A 12522-nucleotide genomic window follows, 5' to 3' on the forward strand; every position below is an offset into this window, starting at 1 on the left:
ATTGATAATGTCCTACCACTTTGTCTGTAATTCAGTAAATCCCCCTATTACTATGTTATCCTTCTTTTACTCTTTAAAGTTAAAAAAAAACTAAAAGAAACAGTTAATGATTACTTGATTGATCAATAGTACATATCTCTATTAGTTTTCCTGAGAAACTACCTTGAAGATATCAATATGCAATACAGCAAGCATTGTTAATTTCCTACCACTTTGTTTGTAACTCTATATTGTTTGTATTGTTGTTTTGCTATTTTGTAAATGTTTGTCTGTTCATTTATGTGTTTTCCTTCTTTTATGTTTCAAAATAAAAAAATAAAGTGTAAGAGAAATAAAAGGAATAAAGATGGAACAGAGGAAGTGAATTATCATTATTCACAGATGATACTCTACATGGAGGACCTCAAAACCTCCACCAAAAGACTCATAGATTCAATAGCATAGCTGGATACAAAGTCAACAATCAAAAATCAATAGCATTCTTGTACACAAAGAACAAAGAAACTCACTAAGAGAACCTCACAGATCTATAGGAAATATTCCTAAAATTCATCTGGAACCAAAAGAGACCTAGAATAGCAAAAACTATGATGGACAACAAACTCAAGGCAGGAGGCATCACAATCCCTGACTTGAAATTATAGTACAAAGCTACTGAGATAAAATCAGCATGGTACTGGCAAAAGAAAAACAGACCTGAGGATCAGTGCAACAGATTAGAAGATACAGACACAACTACAAACACACTCAGCTACCTTATCATTGACAAAGGGCAAAAACATGTTCACTGGAAGAAAGATAGCCTCTTCAACAAACGGTGCTGGAAAAACTGGATTTCCACATGCAAAGACTAAAATTACATGCACATCTATCACCATGCACTAAACTAAAGTCAAAATAAATCAAACATCTAAATATTAAAACAGAAACACTAAATCTACTGGAAGAGAAAGTAGCTAGAAATCTTGAAGACACAGGGGTAGGCAGGGAGTACATGAACAAAACTCAGACTGCACAGGGAATATTTCAAAGCATCAACAACAGGAATGTCATCTTATTCAACAGTTTTTGCACATCAAAAGAAACATCAACAGGGTAAAAAGAAAACCCAGGAATTGGGAAAAAATTTTAGCTAACATCCCTTAGACCAAGGACTTCTATCTAGAACATTTAAAGAATTTTTAAAAATCAGGCCCCCAAAATTCAAAGACCCAATCCAAAAATGGGCATCTAAGATGAATACACTCTTCTCAGATGAAGAGATATACATGGCAAATAAATATATGAAAAAGTGTTCAACATCATTGGTCATTTGAGAAATGCAAATTCAAACAACACTGAGATTCCATCTCACCCCAGAAAGAATGACTATCATCAAGAAATCAACCAATAGCAAATGCCGGAATGATGTGGGGAAAAAGGAACACTTATCCACTGCTGGTGGGAGTGTAGACTGGTGAAACCGCTGAGGAAATCAGTATGCAGATTCCTCACAAAACTAGGATTAGCGGTCTCAGTTACCCTAGCTATTCCCATTCTAGGTATTTTTCCAGAAAAACTGAAAATATCATACCACAGCAGTATATGTGCACCCATGTTTATAGCAGTGCAATTTGTCATAGCTAAATCTTGAAAACAACCCAAATGCCCAGTTACAGAGGAATGGATAAAAAAGATGTGGTATTTTTATACAATAGAGTATTACTCAGCTATAAAAAGAAAAGATAAATTCGAGGCTTTCATAAGTAAATGGATGCAACTAAAGACTATACTCATAATTGAGGTAAGACCCATATGTATAAGTATCATAATGTCCACCTAGTGTAAGAACTTGAAAGAGTAAATAAAACCCAAAAGGTACAATAGATATTATGAAAGGGAAAGAAATTGCTCAAAGGAAAGGAACACCTGGAATGAGGGAAAGGAAAAAAGAAAGAAGGAAGAGAAAAAATATATATGTATATATAATGATAGCTGGAATAATTGTACTGCCACTGTCTATTGGTTTATTGAAAGGAACAGTTAATGCTTAAATTTTTTTCTCAACAATTTTGTGTGTTTCTATCTGGTAATCTGAACAATGAATTTGAAGACAATATGCAATATAACAACCATTGTTGAATTCCTGCCATCTTGTTTAGTGAAGTTCAGTATCATTTCTAATGATTTTTATTATGTTTTATTCTTTTTAATTGTTTGATCAATCTTGCATTCTTACATCTGGTAATCTGAGCAACTTCACTGAAGATAACAATATACAATATAACAAAAATTGTTAATTTCCTATCATCTTGTTTTGAAGTTCTGTATCATTTTTATTGTTTTTGTGTTGTTTTGTTTTTGTCTTTGTTGTTATTTTGTTATTGTTTTTTTCTCTTTAAAATAATAAAAGGATAGGAAAGGAAAAAAGTGAAATTATTGTTATTTACTGATGACATGATACTCTACATAGAAGAACCCAAAAACTACACCAAAAGACTCCTAGAATTAATAATCAAATTTGGCAGCATAGCATAGCAAGATACAAAATCAGCTTTCAAAAAAACCAATGCCATTTTTGTACACAACTAACAAACTCACTGAGAGAGAAATGAGGGAAATAACCCCTTTTACAGTAGCATCAAGAATATGAGATACTTAAGAATCAATCTAACAAAGGAAGTGAAAGAACTATACATTGAAAACGTCAGTACTTTGAAAAAGAAGATCAAAGAGAATATTAGAAAATGGAAAAATATCCAATGTTCTTGGATAGGCAGAGCCAATACAGTGAAAATGGCCATATTTCCAAAACTGTTATACTTATTTAATACAATCCCAAATCAAAATACCTATAGTATCCCTCATAAAACTACAGAGAGTAATCCTAAAATTACTATGGAACCAGTAATCATAAAACTACAGAGAGTAATACTAAAATTACTATGGAACCAGAAGAGACCTAGAATAGCAAAAGCAATTTAGTACAACAAAGGCAAGTCAGAGGGCATCACAATTTGGGGTTATACTACAAAGCTACAATGATTTTTTTAAAAAATAGCATGGTACTGCCAAAAAACAGAACCAAAGATCAATGGAACAGAAAAGACAAAGCAGAAACAACTTCAACCACACTCAACTACCTTATATTTTTCAAAGAGGCCAAATGCCTTCACTGGAAGAAAGATAGCTTCTTCAATAAATGATGCTAAGAATACTAGATTTCTATATGCCAAAGGTGGAACCTAGGCCCATATCTCACCATGCACTAAACTAGCATCTAGAATATATAAAAAATTCAAAAAAAATAGACTCCTCAATTTAAAAACTCAATCCAAAAATGGGCATCTGAAATGAACAGACATTTCTCAGATGGAGAAGTACAAACAACAAATAAACATGACAAAAATGTTCAACATCACTGGTCATTCAAGAGATACAAATTAAAACAACACCAAGCAATCTCTCACTTCACTTATAATCCTATTTGTAAACCACGTGACACACCCCCACACCAGGAGAATTGAGAATTGCCATCACAAGATTGGAAAGAACCATAAAATCTAGAGGTTAAAAAAAAAGATTGTACCTGAATTCCTTAAAAATCTCCTCCCATTCTGGGGCTGGGAATTTAGCTCAGAGGCAAAAGCACCTGCCTGGCAAGTGCAAGGTCGTGAGTTTGATTCCTGGTACCAGAAGAAAAACAAAACAAAAAAATCTCTTCCCATTCCTAGAAAAGACATGAATATTCCTCCCCTTGATTATTAGCCTGCTCCTTGCCCCCTATGTCTATGATTTTTCCCCCAGCCACCACAGGTTGAAAATGTAATGTGTGAGCCTGTCTCTCTGCTTCTTCAATTCTTTTGCCAAGAATAAACCTTCCTTCAATTGACACTCACTTGATTATTGGTTCCATGATTTCAAGAAGGAAAAATGACCCCATCTGGGTTGGAAACTGGTAACCCCTCTTCTCTGCCAATGGTATTTGCTGGATTTGAAATTCACTTAGATGCTTCAGGATGACCTCACCCTAAAATTTATTAAATTGATCACATTTTCAAAGACCCTCTTTTAGGTCACATTCACCTCTTCCAGGGATTAGAAGGTGGCCATCTCTTTGAGGGGCCACCTTGCCACTCACTCCAGGAGGATTGGAGCTAGGTCAAGCTGTGCACTCAGCCTTCTGTTTTGTTCTGTTTGTTTGACTGGTTTGTGGTACTGGGGATTGAAAATAGGACCTCAGGTATGCAAAGCACATACTTTACCACTGAGCTACATCCCTAGGCTTTTTTTATTGTGAGACAAAGTCTCACTATGTTGCCCAGGCTGAACTGGAACTTGTTATCTTTCTTCCTCAGCCTCCCAAGTACCTAGATTTATCAGATTTGTAGAGATGCACCACTATGCTGGGCTTACAACTACTTTTATTATTGGTACATTTGCCATATTTTACATCTATTTTGGTTGGACATCTTACACATCTATTGAGTGTAGGCCTATGTGGATTTTTTTCTCTTTATAATTCATATTGTGCACAATTTACTCATTAAATATGTATACATAGTTGAATTTTTTAATATATTCATAGAGTTGTATAGCAATGTTATGGCTTATGTCTAGATGTGCCCCCAAAGCCTCATGGGGAGGTTGGCTTTTCAGAGGTGGCTGAATCTAGAGTGTGTGATGGTGGGATTAATGGTGTGTGATTAGCATATCAGTCCACTGATTGGTTTGGCATAGTTCTGGATAGGATTAAGGGTGTGAGTGCTACACCCTCCTTAGGGTGGATAGCCCGCATGCAATATAAGGGACAGAGTCTTGTCTCTTGTTACTTTTGCTGTCTTCTGCCACCACCAACTGTTGCACTTCCGCCAAGCCACTATGCCTTGGAGCCAGCTGATTTTGGACTGAAACCTCCACAAACTGTGAGCCAAACAAACCTTTTCTTCTTTAACTTTGGGCATCAGGTATTTTGTCACAGCAATGAGAGAAAAGTAACCAAGACAATCATCACACACACACTTGTAGAACATGATCATTGTCTTTCTCCACCAGCAGTTGCTACTCAATCCCCTTTCCCTCCATTCCTTGACAACCACTAATCTACTTTCTGTCTCTATGAATTCACCTATTCTAGATATCAAATTTAAATGGGATCATAGAATATATCATAAATGGAATCATAAATGGAATCTTTGTGACCAACTTCATTCACTTATAATGTTCTCATGACTCATCCCTGTCTAAAGATGTTTAATATTCATTCCTTCTTAAGCTAAATAATATGGTATCATATATGTTTATACCACATCTTATTCATCCATTAATTAGCCTATGGACTGTTTCATTAATTAGTCTTTGGGTTGTTTCCATTTTGGGGCTATTATACTTAGAGCAGCAATACACATTCATGTATGAGGGCATATGTTTTCTTTTCATCCTTCTTGAGTATATACCTAGGCAAGGAATTGCTGAGTCATATGGAAATATTGCCATTTGATTTCAGGTTCTTTTGTCTAGTTCCTGCACAAATCATGAATCAGTGAGGAGCAGCTCTACTAACATTCCTGGACTTTGAGTGCCATAGCCCTCAGGTTCTACTGTTATATCTCTGGCTCCTGCTGTTACTGATTGACCCTAGGTAATCCCAGACACCATCTGGCAACTCTGCCAGCTACAGGTCTCTGCCACTGCCAGCTGCCACTAGTGGACACTGTTTAACACTGGGCACTGTGTGATTGACTCTACTGGTTTCTGGTCTCTACCACTGATCTTCATTGGCTGATGGACTCTAAAGTTCTTCAGGGTTAACAGCTCCACGTGTTTATAGTTCTTTCAAAAGCAATTGCTCTGTCCACACCACTCAAGACAATTATCTAAGGTGGACTTACAGGAGTTTCCAAGCCCTTGCTACCCATGAAACAAATGGCAAGTAGATTTACAAACCACTGGAACAAAGCTTTACTTGAACAGAGGGGGTCTGTGCACAAGAGAGAGTCCTCATAGAAAAATTGAAGAAGTACGAGAGGAGTGCTGCTTGTATAGCAGCAACAGGCCTATGATTGGTCCAAACTTAAGCCTCTTACTTGGCCAAAACTGATCTCAACCCAAGCCATCTTATCTATTGACTGTTCAATCTCATTGCTTAATTCAAATTCAAGTCCCCTGCAATGAGAGTAGATACCTCCTGGACTGGGTACAGGGCATCCAAGAGAGCTTCAGCTGTTATGTGGCAGTTTAGCAGAATACTAGGAGACACAGCTGTTTGACTGATAGTTGTCACATCTCTATGGAAAAACTGAGGGGCCCACACCAAGGAATCTTCAAGAGACTAGCAGTGCTAATTACAGCTTAAGATGTGAGGATATAGGGGGTGTTGATAATGAGTCTCTGATGAAGACCACTATGAAGCAGCCCCAAGCAGGACTTAAAATAAGCCAATTGGCTTTTTATGTTTACTTGTGAATCTGTCCAAAGCCTAGGCCACTTGTCTGGAAGTGGGTGACAGACTCATAGTAAGTGAACCTCTGTGAGTCACTAATCCCTACTAAAACCTGTAATGGAAAATGAAGCTAGAAAGCCTCAAAGAATAAAACAAGATTACAGCCAAGGACACCTGGATATGATCTCAACTAGATAAAGACTATAGCCTCAGGCATCTCACTCCTGGGCAGATTAACTTAGTCCTTATTGAGGATTAATTTAATACCTTACTTGGACAAGCCCTTGAGTAAGTCCACCCTTCTTGAGTACTCCCTCCCTTCTTCTGATAACCAAATAAATATGGGCCACTCAGAGAAGGTCTTGGTCTTAGCCTGAGAAAATCTCGAATTCTGGAGAGGGGTTTGATCCTCCTGGAGCCCTGAAATCATTCCATTTGCCTCTTTTTGTTTAGCTTTTGCTATACACTCATTCAGGAGATTGCAGACCTGATCTTCCCGCAATAACTGAGGGATATTATTAACCCAATAAGTTTGCATACGCTCCTGATCTTTGTCACATTACAGGCCATTTCTTGGCCACACCTTTACAGAAGTGGCAGCAGCACCTGGAGCAGTGGGGGTGGGGCACAGCGGTTGACAACTGAACTGCACTTCCTCTCAGGGAAGCCCAGAGAGTAGCTGTGAAGTGATCTTAGGGGTGATAGGAGGACAGTGAAGTAAACTACCCCCAGTCCCTCCTCAGGGGACCAAGGGAGAGCCCAGAGCACAGGGCAGTGAGGGGAAGTGTGACAGCTTTCAGCCAAACCTGCCCTCCCCAGCAGCCATCACAGGGAGAGGGAGGGGTTAAGTATCTGTCACAAATACACACACACAGGCAACAGATTTTATTCTTCTTAATTTTAAGGGAAGCTGAAGGATGATAGTCCATCTTTTGAACCTATTTCCAAAGAGATCTGTGGCAAGTAACCCTACCAGAGAGGGAGAAAAAAACTCTCACTTATTGCTCCAATGACTTAAGGGGCCTAACTCCTCCTCTCCTGAGACACTGGTTGGAAACCTTGCCTTATCCTCAGCTTAAGGTGGAACTTCTCTGTCCTTGAAGACATAAACTTTACCAGGGGTAGTACAATTACTAATAAGAGACATTAATAGTTTCTTTTTCTCCTGGGCCACCATGATGACCTTGTGCAACAGTGACCTCTGTTCTTCTCACAGCTTCTGCTCTAGGAACTGCTTCTGAGACTCCTCCTGGCTTTCTTCATAGGGAGAAATTATTGCCAATACTTCCCCCACTTCAACATCTTCCACCGCTGCTCCCTCTGGACCAGCCATATTCTGTACAACAGAAGATCTACCTCAGAGATGCCCTCTATCTTGTACATAAGGCTATAGTCTAACCAGGGACAAACTGCCCTCTGTCCTTTCTAGCCATCTTGAAGACTTACAGCTGCCTCACCTAATCCCTAAAGTATCAGTAGCTATTCTGAGCCCCAGTGAACCCTGATCCAGAAGAGAATTAGCCAATCAATGTTCACTTCCATTTTTACTGTTCTAACAAATGGATCCCAGAGCAGATGTGTCCAGGCTCAGAAGTATGTTCAGCTAGACACTTCCTTGAATGTGAATAGCAACCCATTAGCAGGTCTATAGTATAGAGACCTCAAAACCAAACCTGCCTCATCTACCAAGGAAGGCCATTTGTTCTCTGGCTAACAGACCTTTTCCCCCACGAACATCACCACCTGAAAAATAGGGTGAGAATGAGAACAGAGTGCATAACTCCCTCCTGTAGGTCTGAGGACTCCCTAAATCAAAGCCAAAATGGCCTTGAAAACATCCCAAAAAGATAAACTTGAGGCTTTTATAGGTAAATGGATGCAACTAGAGACCATACTCATAAGTGAAATAAATCGGACCGACATGTGTAAACATCATATTGTCTTCCTAGTATAAGAACCTGAAAGAGTAAATAAAACCCAAAATGTACAATGGGTTTATGAAAGGGAAAAAAATTGGGGCTGGGGATTTAGCTCAGGGGCACAGTGCCTGCCTGGCAAGCGCAAGGTCATGAGTTCGATTCCCGGTACCGGAAAAAAAACCAAACCAAAAAAAAAAAAAAAAGAAGGGGAAAAAAATTGCTCAAAGGAAGGAACAACTGGGATGAGGGAAAGGACAAAAAGAAGGAAAGAATGGAAAATATGTATATAGGAGGAAAGCCGGGATAATTATACTGCTGATGTCTGGTGGTATACTGAAAGGAACAGTTAATGCTTCAATTGTTTGACCAATTTTGCATGCTTATATCTGGTGATCTGAACAAATAATTTGAGAAAAACAATATGCAATATAACAACCATTGGTGAATTTCTACCATCTTGTCTGGTGAAGCTCTGTATCATTTCTTTTTTATTATTATTTTTATTCTGTTTAATGGTTTGATCAAGCCTGCATTCTTACATCTGGTAATCCGAGCAACTTCATTGAAGACAACAATATGTAATATAACAACTACTCTTAATTCCTATCATTTTGTTTTGAAACCCTGTATCATTTTTATTGTTTTTGCTTTGTTTTGTTTTCGTCTGTGTTGTTGTTATTTTATTTTTTATTCTCTTTATAATTAAAAAAGAAAACAACCCAGAGTTTACAAGTGGATTACTGAGACCAGCAAGCTGACAGTTGTACATATACAGCAATGTATAATATTCACTCCCAGGTGCATCTCTCACCAAGAGCAGCATCTTTAATTGAGAATAAGACTTTATTTCCAGTCCTGATTAATGGGAAAAGGGAAGGATTGTCTCCTTATTCCTATGAGAGGCACTTTAATATGGGGCTATGTGAAGCTATATCCCATGATCTTATAAATGTTACACAGGAAAAATATGAAATATTTATATTGTGAAATGGACTCTACTTTTCAGCTCTATAAAAATTGTGCAAAGCCTGGCAAGGATGTCAAGATTGAACCCTGTAGGCATTTGATGTGCACACCTTACTTTGCACCATGGCAGATGGCCACGTGCTGCCCTCTCTGTCATTGCAAAATAAGAGGAACTGAGACCATAATTGTGGATCCCTTGTGATGTGTGACTTGAATCCCAGTGGAGCCAGCACAAGACCACACCAGTCAGAGATGACATTGACACAAAAGGTTCAGGGGATCACTTGTCACTTATGAGGCAAGTCTGCACCAATCATCACCTTAGTCTGTACTCTTTCTGGGGACCCTCAAAAAGAAGATGGCCCCTGTGATCCCCAATTGTCTTCAATCAGTTGAGGATTCTTTTGTTCAATTCAGATAGAAATCATGAGTTGGTGAAATGCAGCTCCACTGGTGTCCCTGGGCTTTGAGTGCCAATGACCCTCAGCTGTTCGTGTTATACCACTGGGTCCTGATTTCACTGGTTGACACCAGCTAATGCCAGATGCTGTCCATTGATTCTGGCCATTGCTGGTCTCTGCCACTGCCAGCTGCTGCTGATCTATACTGGTTAATGCTAGATGCCATCTGTCAGTCAATTCTTCCAGTTGCTCATCTCTGTCACGATCGTCATTGACTGCTGGTCTCTGAAGCTCTTCCGGGCTAACAGCCCCAGGTGTGTATAGCTCTTGCCAAAGTGACACTCTGTCCAACTACTCAGGATAAGTATCCCATGCATCTTTCCAGGTATTTCTGAGCCCATACTACCTGAGAAATAAGTCATGAGTATAGTAATAGGACCACTGGGCAAGCCTTTGACAGGGCTTATGCTACAGCATGAGTGGAACAGTGCCCAAGAGGGAGCCCTCCTTGGCCAACCCAAGAAATGATGGAGGTGTGCTTATATAGCAAAGGCAGGCCAGTGATTGATCCAAATTGGTCTGAACTCCAGCCTTCTGATCCCAGCCTATTGATTGGATTTCAAAATCATTTCTATTATTTAGTTTATGTATTGGATTTCAAATTCAAGCCCATGCGGTCAGGGTAGGCACTTCCCAGAGAGAACACACGGCACCCAGAACGGCAGTAGCTACCATGTCAGCAGCCGGGCAGAATGTTGGGAGGCATAGCTATTTGACTGACAGCTGTCATATCACTGTAAAAATCAGTAAGGCCAAAACCAGGGAAACCTCAGGAGGGCCAGCTGTTTTAGTCACAGCTTATTGGGGTTTGGAGGTGTTGGGGGTGTGCATGGTGGGCCCAGATCCCTCCCTGATCTTTGCCACATTAGAGACAATCCCCCAGCAGTCTCCCGGCTACTTCTTCAGAGCGACAGTAGCAGCATCCGGGGGCAGGGGTGGAGGAGGGAGCACCACAGCTGACAGCCAAGTAGCACCTCCTGTCAGGGTGGCCCAGAGAGTAGCTGTGAAGTAACACTGAGGTGACAGGAGGTCACTGGAGTGAGCTGTCCCAGTTAGGGACTGTGGAGGAACAGGGGAGTGAGGGGGAGGGATTTGACAGCTGCTGGCCGCGCCACACCACCTCCCAGTCGTCCCAGGAAAAAGAGGAGAGTCAGGAGCTTCTTGACTGTCTCGGAAAAAGATCTTCTGCTCATTCTTTTCTGTTGTTTTGAGATGGGGTCTCACTGTGTAGCCCAGGTTGAGCTCAAACTCCTGAGCGCAAGAATCTGCCCGGCTTGGTCTCTTGAGTAAACGAGACTGCGCCTGCGTGCACCACCATGCCCAGTGGAAATACCATGTCTAGCCTTTTAAAGCCCCACGGGAGTTTAATAAAAGATTTAATGCACCCCACCTGCTGCATGGCCTTGAACCTTCCCAAGACTCAGTGTCTTCCCCTATGTAACGGAATTACAAATATTTGTTGGCAATTGCTACCAAATGGACCCTGTTCTAGGCGGCGGGACACGTTCAAGGAGGGAAGTTCAGTGAGGGAAGCCAGACAGCAAACAATAACAATTTAAATACAGCAAGTGGTAAAAAGTGCTACGGAGAAAAATAAGGCAGAGAAGATTGGTAAAGACGGGGTGCAACACGATGGGGTGGGGGTGCAGTGTCAGTGGAGACTTGCTGAAGAAGGGACGTGGAGCAGAGACGTGAAAAGGTGAAAGCTGAGACTTACAGGTCTACAGTCCTTGAGGGCTGGGTGGACTGCAGTCATCCCTAGCCGGGTGGAATGTAGTTTTGTTGATTATTTATGACCTCACCACCTTGGGGATCAGTTCTTGTGAAGGTAACCCCAAAGCATCATTTTGGATTCATGAGAAGTGGGTGGGGGGCAAGGGGGAGTTGAACACAAAAGATGGGAGTAAACTGCCTTCAGGATGTTAAATTAGCCTGCTACTGCCCCCATCAATTTTTAAGTGTGGCTTAAAGTATTCTACATACACAGTGACCTGAAACCTGACTTCATGAGTAAATAGACCATAGCCTACTATGCAGGGCCTCACACATGCTAGGCAAGTGCTCTACCACTGAGCCACCTCCCTGCTCTGTGACCCGCCCTTGTGACAAGCAGCTAAGCCTGGACCAATCACAAGCAGCCCGCTGCTGAAACCATGCTCAAATAAGATTGGTGAGAGCTGTGTCTCCCTCCTGTGGCCCATAGGTCAGTTCCGGACATTCTGCCCCCTGGCAGAGCAGAGCATGCTGAACCACTCTTGGCAGACTCCTGCCTGGTTTTAAAATCGCAAAGAAAGCCCATTCAGATCTATGAAACTAGATTTGTTGTCATTTTGCCTTTTAACAAGGAAACCTGGGGGTAGCCAGTGTTCCGGCCTGATATTCTCGAGCTTTCTCGTGGCCCCTGAACCTTATAAAAGGAGCCAATGGGTAGCTCAGCTGTGTGGGGGAAGGAGCATCTGTGAGTCCCAGGCTGGCCTCCTGCTTTATGCAAAGCAGCAGACACTTTCTCCCTAAGCGCCCCAGCCCCATCCATAACAGAAGGCTTTGTTCCCTTCAGGGGAAGCCTTTCTTTCCAGCACCTTCCACCACCCTCCTGCCCGACCTGCAAAGGTCACAGACAAGAAGCTGATCTCAGACAGTGGCTTTGGCAGCAGGAGCAAGGCAAACAGGGCAAGTCTGCTTTGCTCTCAGGCCAGCCTTGGAACAAACCCACATCCACGGCCACCTGACCCTCCTTTGTCTTGGTTGAATCAAC

This window comes from Chinchilla lanigera, unplaced genomic scaffold (assembly GCF_000276665.1).
Source record: "Chinchilla lanigera isolate Chin_1 unplaced genomic scaffold, ChiLan1.0 scaffold00085, whole genome shotgun sequence".
Lineage (NCBI taxonomy): Eukaryota > Metazoa > Chordata > Mammalia > Rodentia > Chinchillidae > Chinchilla > Chinchilla lanigera.